Raw genomic sequence first — 8,304 nt, forward strand, 5'->3', positions numbered from 1 at the left:
ATTTCTAGGCTACAGTCTTGGGGTACACTCTGAAGAGATTGCTATCTGAATGAATTAGTGCTGAGTCATGTGCATTTACCCAGTACCCAGAGGAGCTTTATGAAAGGCTTACCAGTGTCTTTTTTGTGTGTAACATAATCTGACAGAAGGCATGAGAGATGTTAGAGCTAACTCCTGGGGCAAAGCTTGAAGATGGAAACCATCAGGACATAACCAATAGTATAGTATTAGGGAATATAGGTGTATATAGCTATTTTTTGGATGGATAACCAACTTTCAGTCTCTTTGTACAACTTTACACCTCAAGATTTAATCAGATTTCCTTGAACCCCAAGCCTGTGGTCCTTCCCAATATCTCCAGTGATCTCAGAAGCTTAGTTTTCCTGATTCACTTTAGTTTTGAGTTCTAACTTCTCAGTTATACCTTCTCTGTCGTGAATTTTATGTACAACTTCTTTACACTCACTAAGCTGAACAATTATTTACATTTTTCAAAGTGCAAGAAAATATGGCATAAATATTCACCTTCTTGCAGGGAAACTGAGATAAAAGGGGTTAAGTAGCTTGCCCATAGTCACCCAACTAGTAAGTTAGAAAGAAGACTACAGCATGCGTCATGTTGTCAGGGACCTTACAGTCTTGTGACGAGGGAGATGATGACCATACAAAGAGATAATGTAATGGATGCAGGAAGGGGGCTGTGGAGTTGCTTTGCCTGGTAGAGCAAGAATATCCTCAGACAGGGAAGACTGCATTACACTGGAGTCAAGACCTGAAAGATAAACAAGCACTCAGAAGTCGAGAGGAGGGTGGGAGGGAGGAAATATGAGAACAAAAACCCAGAGGCAGGACAATATGGTGGAGAGTATGGTGGCATCCTCCATCACTGGGTTTAGGAAGAAGCAGAGGCAGATAAAAGGCTACTTAGGTAGAAATATGCTATGTTGAGGAGTTTAGGTTTTATTCCATGGGCATCAGGAGGCCATGGAAGGAGTTTAAACAGGAGAGGGGCATGATTGGATGTGTAGGTTAAGCTATTTTACTGAATTCTCTGCCCACTGACAGCATCCTTATTCCCTACTGAAGCCTATCGACCAATGTGCTATTTAAACATGGGTCTTTGTACCCAAGAACTGTCCAGCATAAGGTGACTCACTGTAAGAGTAAGCACTGTTGGGGCGCCTCGGTGGCTCAGTCGGTTAAGCGTCTGCCTTTGGCTCAGGTCATGATCCCAGGGTCCTGGGATCGAGTCCCGCATCGGTCTCCCTGCTCAGGGGGGAGCCTGCTTCTCCCTCTCTCTCTGCTGCCCCCCCTGCTTGTGCTCTATCCCTCTATCTCTCTCAAATAAATAATAAAATCTTAAAAAAAAAAAAAGAGTAATCACTGTTTCTGGCATGACATCATTGCCACTCCAAGAACAGGGAAGCCACAGAATTTTTCTCCATCAAATCTCTGGGTGTTCTGCTATCACAAGTCAGAAAAAGATAGCTTCACATTCTTTTCAACTTCATCTCCAGCCTTCCAATGAAAACCGAATTATGGCCCATGGAAGAAAAGGATCACCCTGACCAATCCATAGACCCTTTATTACACGTGATGCTGGCCTCAGCCAAGCCTCCATGACCTACCCAATCAAATTTTCTATTTCTTTTCCTTAAAGATCCTGGGGATCTAAACCAGCAACCACATCCCTCCATTGCACGGGTCTTGGAAATGAGGTTACTCGCTCACGCCATAGCAGTTAAAGGCGTAACATGCTCTTGAGAGAGACTCTCTCTGGTTCTGAAAAATAATGCTCTTTTCAATATGGTGAAAGTGCTCTCTTATAATTTATTTAAGATGTCATAAAGTTTCTGCCAACCCTGCCCTTTCAAACTCCAATCTCAAATTCTAAACTGGAGCACTGAGCAGCAATTTTCTTAAAATTCTCCTAATCATTCTGCCATAAGTAACATTTCCCAAAACAGTCTAGTAGCATGAGTGTTTTCCTTCAAAGCAAATGTTCCAAACTTCATTTTTAATATTTTTTCCCAAGGCAGTCAAAACTATCTGAAATGTACACAAGACTTATAAAATGGCAATACAATTACCTTAGTAAGACTTTAAACTCATATTGAGTTTCTGAAGTCACAGTTCTTCTTCAGGACAGGCCTGAGGCGAAATGATACCGGAGGAAATAGTTGTACATATTCCGTTGCCAAACTTTCTCTCAAGAATGTCTGCTTTTGGATTTTATACCTCGGTGTGCCTGTATAGTCATGTACTACCTCTCCCAGAGTAATTTTTGTTTTGAGAGTAATTGCTACCTCACAGTGTCCAGATTTACCCTACCTGAGATTTGGATGAATCCGAGTGGCAGGGTTGGGTGGATCCTGTCCCTATTTAATGAAACCATTATGTGTCTATTAATTAACCTAGGGAATAAGAAGTCTCTAGGAAAAATAACTCCTGAATTTACAAATTGCCTTTAGACTCGTATAGATATGCCTGATGGACTTGGGGGCCAGGGAGCCCAATATTAGTAATCATATGATTATATATGTACATGATGATTTGATTCCTGTTTACTTCTTCTACTAGACTGTGGGCACCATGATGGTGGAGGCCATGACTGTTTTTTCTCATCATTGTATTTTCCACACACAGCACAGGGCACACAAGGATAAATGAAAGTATGGAGGGGGAGAATAGAATGGTCTGAAAGCCACTTGAGAGACACATACAGGCACACATGATACAACATAGACATAGAGGTAAGAGAAGGGGAGTGTCTTCATCATCTCAGGCTGCTCTGACAAAATGTCACAGACCCGTGACTTAATAACAGACATTTATTTTTCACATTTCTGAAAGTTGAAAAGTCGAAGATCAAGGTCTGGGTTGGTTGGTTTCTGGTGAGACCTTTCTTCTGGGCTTGCAGATTGTCTCCTTCCCTTGCTGTGTCCTCACATGATGGAGGGAGAAGAGGAGAAGGGGGCGGGGGAGAGACAGAGAGAGAGAAAAGAGAAGAGAGAGAAACCTCTTCCTCGCCTCATAAGGCCAATAGTCCTGTTGGATTAGGGTCCCACCCGTATGACCTCGTTTAACCTTAATTAACTCCTAAAGACTCTATCTCCAGATTCAGTAACATTGGAGATTAAGGCTTCAACATAAGAATTTTGGGAGACACAAACCCATAGAGTAAGTTTCAGAGACAGAAGGGCTTGAGGTAAAATAATAGTGATTTACTCATGATCTGTACAGTCTCAGGGAGTTTAAAGTTTCTGAGTCTCAGTTTCCTTACAAAAAATTGAAGATAAATAATACTTACCTGGAAGTTTATCAAAAGAATAACTAACATAAATACAAACTTGACCCAGGGCTTACTCAAGGCAGGCACCCAATAAATAGTGTCTTTCTTTATTATCCTCGTGAGGCTCTCTTGGGGCTGGCCTCAGCTGGGACTGAGACATTCCTGGGAAACACTGGTGGGGTGAGATGTCCAGAAGCCTGTTTACCTGGGGATCCTTGATAAAAGAAGAATCTGGGTTCAAGAAGCCTGACTATTAAATATCACCTGCTCATCATATAGGTGAGAATATAGGCGAAATGAGTTTGAATGACAACTAGTCCCTTAGATCTGTCTGAGCCCTCATTTGACTTGTGCCCAAGTCCTATGGTGACTGGAGGCAGGGACAAAGATCCCAGTAAAAATGATTAGCAATTTCACTATAAGGCCTATGTAGAGAATACTAATAGTCTTATTTGGGTATTTCTGTCAAAGAATGAAAAGAGAGAGAGAGAGATTGAAAAGAAAGAGAGAGGGACAGAGAAATTCTTTGTTATAACACAATAGAGCAAAGTGCAAGCCTGGAATCTTGAGTTCTCTGTTGTCTCAGCTGTGGCCAGATATGAAACTGTCCTGTGAATATCTGATGAGAAAAGTGGTGCCTGTCTGACCAGAAGAAATACTTCAGAATTTGTGTCCAGATAGGAGCAGATATGTTCCAGAGCATGTCTTCTAGCTTCTTTTTAGGTAGATTGAGTCAAACGGAGCAGAAAAGGGCAAAAGATGAAGTGATCTGGATGATTACTGTTAATTTGATTACTTTGGGTTGATAACTGCCTGGTATTTTTATTGATTATTTAGTGAAGTACACAGGAAAGAGAGCTTGACCTGCAACCAGAAATCCCCCCTCAAGCAAACCCAATTATGTTACTTAGCATCCTTTTTTTAAAATGCAAGCTTTATCTTCCTTATATGTAACATGATGATTGCCACATTACCCTACAGGACGATTTTATAGGGTGAGTGAGATAAAGTATGAAGTACTTGGCACCTAGTAGGCAAGTGAGCACACTTAGTGAATTGAGTTGCCTGGGCAGCCAGACTCAGAATTTTGTCAGCTCTGCCATCAACTAGCTTGTCCACTTTAGCATGTGTTTAATTATTGTTGACTTACTGGATTTTGCCTTCATACAATGTCAATCTTAACAATTTCTCTGATCCATTTCTACTTTGCCTAGGCATCAAATGTTCTATTTTTTAAAATTTGCTTTGTAATTCATTGGTAATAGGCACTGGTTGTGTGATTGCAACCTCATTGCTGAGGCAGCATTTTGAGTGAACTCCCATATAGTCCCAGGAAGGAGTCCTTTTGGACTTTATGATGCATCAAAACAGTGAGACTGTTTCTGAAGTGATATTTTCCATAAGAACTCTGGCTCCATCTTTTCCGAAGCAAGCTGGGGACATTGGTTAATCCATTTAAACTCTTTTTAGCCAAATTCCTAATTTATAAAAGGGAAGGTATTGAGATGGAGAAGATGAGTTTAAAACAAAATGTAGTGATTCAGTGCTAAGGGAAATCGGTCCTGAAGAGAATTTGGTTGGTCTACCCTGAATTAGATCCTTCAACTACAGCAAATGTTAAGCTTGTAGTAGAGTAAGTGAGGAGAAATGAATTGGCACCTTGCATTATTTTTCTATCTTGTATGTTCTCTCTAAAGAAACAAGAGGACTTAAGTTGGGATTCTTCCCAAGGTCTGAGCTTTCCTTGTCTCCAAAGGAGAAGTAACAGACTTTCATGAAAGACAGTTTCAGGCACATCAGAGTTGACCCAAAGAGCAAGAGATAACTCTGGTGGTACTTTGTATTCTCAGTGGGGAATTGCTCTACCCAAGAGTTTGATGCCTCAAACACTGAGAAGGAAAACAGAAGGGTTGCAGGTGATCCAATGAAGGAAGACACAGCACCCTGGAAGTGGCAGGACCTTGTTGTGAATGTCTGCCTGTGGGTATGAGGGATGGCCACTCGGCTCAGTAAATTCTTCCCTGGTGATGCTTAGTGCTGAGGGTGGTGGAGCCACAGACCTTGGAAAGGGTTTTGTAAGACTTGTCGGAGAGCATCCTCACCATCGACATGGTAGACTAAGTAGATGCTTCATTCTTATCTTTGCAGGGTTAAGTTCTAATATAATGGATGTGAGGGTGACGAAACCATAAAAATTTATGATATTGAACATTGTGCTGATGTTGGTCAACAGTTGCAGGATTTTATACATGTTACTAATCCATTTCATTCTTGGATGAAAAATTACTCCTTCAGTAAGTCATTTACATGCCTAAATGGGAACCACTCATGAAACATTTATTGTTTTGTAGATGGGAAAGTTTTCTTAAAGACATAAAACAAGCAAAATGTCAAATCAGCATATTAAAAATTTAGGAACAGCCTAAATATCCATTAGCAGAGAATGGATAAATTGTAAAGTTTTTTTTTTTTTAAGATTTTATTTATTTATTTGAGAGAGAGAGAATGAGAGAGAGCAAGCACATGAGAGGGGGGAGGGTCAGAGGGAGAAGCAGACTCCCTGCCGAGCAGGGAGCCCGATGCGGGACTCGATCCAGGGACTCCAGGATCATGACCTGAGCCGAAGGCAGTCGCTTAACCAACTGAGCCACCCAGGCGCCCAAATTGTAAAGTTTTAATAGAATAGAATTGAATGTTAGTATTTCTCAAACTTCAGAGTTCATCTAAGCCATACAGAGATCCTGTTAAAATATAGATTCTGATTCTGTAGATCTGGGGTGGATCCTAAGATTCTGAATTTCTAACAGACTCCCAGGTGACACAGTGCTGCTGATCCACAGACCCTACCTGGAGTAGGTAGTTTCTACCAAGAGATAAAGTGAACCAGAGCCACACCTGCCAAGATAAATAAATCTCAAAAGTATAACTTTGAGGCAAAAAAATACATTGTAGAAGGATATGTAGGCTAAGATACAATTTACATAAAATATAAATAGTGCAAATATATTTTTATTGATGTGTGATGCATGTGTAGTGAAAGAGTAAAAATAAGCACAATAATGATAAACATTCAATTCATAATAGTGGCTATCTGGGGGAATGGACAGGAAAGATGTGGAAATTATAGGAGGCTTTGATATGATCTACAGTATCTGTTTCTTAAGCTTGCTGGTGGGTACAAAGGTGTTTGTAACACTATTTTCTGTATTTTTGTATATCAACGTTAGGATTAAGGGCATGTGTATATATGGACGCATGCGAACATGTGTTACTTCAGCGGTCTAACAAAGATTTTGTATTAAAATTTGAGCCTTTTTCCTTGTGATCTTTTTCCTTATGATCTCTTCAACTAAAGATACAGTTGAAGAATCATCACAACTGAGTTTGTTCCTTGGAGAAATGGAAGGTGGGTAAAGAACAATCAATCAACAGTGCTATATTTGGAAAAGGAAAACAAAATTTATTTAAGAAAAAAATATATTTTCTTAAGTATCTTTAGCAGAGGTGTCTATTTTTTCCATGATAGGTAATTCTACGCATACTTCATTGTTAACATTTAAAATTTTCCAAAAAATAGATGTTGTCATTCTGGTAAAAGAGGAGCTTATATAAAAGGTGTTATTTAAAAACAGCTGATGTTTTATCACTAGCCACATGTAACATTGATGTACTTACAAAGAAACATTTCTGTTTAGTTACTGTATCTTTGGTTAAATTAGTTTTAATTTTTTTCTAAAAGAAATTAAGAAAGGACCAGGGATTTCAGTGAGTAAAAATAAGTATAACAACTATTAAAAATGATTAGACCTACAAGAGGTAAAAATGAGCAAAAGATACAAATAGAATTCTCATAAAAGAAGAAATATAATTAATATATAAATACCTAGAATTATGTTCAGTTTTGCTGGGTTTGAAAAAACTGCATAATAAAACAACTATGAATGATGTTTTTTGCCCTTCTAATTATCAAAAAGTTTTTATTATTTTTTTAAAAACTGCAATATTTAATTCTGCTGATGTGGTAATGCAAGCACTTTTTTTTTATTTGTAGTAGAGTAAATTATAACAATTTGGGACACTATTTGGCAATATATGCCAATAATTAAAAAAAAAATGTTCACATTACCTACTGAAGAGTCTCTTTTAAGAATTTTATCTGAAATTCAAGAGAACATGTATAACTCTTTTCATCACAATTTTATATATAGCAATGAAAATTTTTGAAATAACCTATGTTGGTTTGGATTCTACAGGACAAGGTTGTGAAGATGAGACTATACATGTAAGAAATTTACTGGAGGAAACTCCTGTGAAAGATAAAGAAAGGGATACAGGAGGTAGAAGAGCCCTCAGACTGAGATAGAGTTCTGATACCTGTGAAGGGAAAGGACTGGATAGGATGAGCCTCAGACTGGAGTGTAGTTCTTAGAAAATCCTGGCTATAAAGATGGGGGTCCTTGGAGAAAGACTGTAGAATTCCTGCTTTGAGTAGGAATATCCTGGCTCTCGTGTCCACTCTATGCTCTGTCATTGGCTGAGAACAGCTCTGGAGAACCCTGGCCTTGGTGTGAACATCATGGCAAAGCCAAAGGAACAGTAAGTAGCTGGGGCTGTCAGTTAATTATACTAACTGCTGCAGTTCCTCTTGGAGATCTGAGCGGTACACATCCATGACAGCATAGGGCCACTATGTCTAGAAGATAAAGTTTTAAGGTAAGCCACGCATTAGTCAGGGTAGGCTTGATGATGTAACAAACAACCACCAGCATGATATAATACAATAAAGTTCTAATTCTTGCTCATGTCACAGTCCCATCAGGTATTGGGTAAATGGCCTTTTGTGTAGTGATTCAACAATGCAGATTCTTTTCATCTTCTATGATTCCTGAGTCTTCAACTTGGTCTTTGTATTCAGCTGAGGGAATAAGGAAGAGAGATAGATAGGAGATAGATATATAGACATAGATATATCAACCTTGGAAAACAACCTAAATCTATGAAGAGAAATAATT

This window comes from Mirounga leonina, unplaced genomic scaffold (genome assembly GCF_011800145.1).
Source record: "Mirounga leonina isolate KUSES-001 unplaced genomic scaffold, KU_Mleo_1.0 Mir_115, whole genome shotgun sequence".
Lineage (NCBI taxonomy): Eukaryota > Metazoa > Chordata > Mammalia > Carnivora > Phocidae > Mirounga > Mirounga leonina.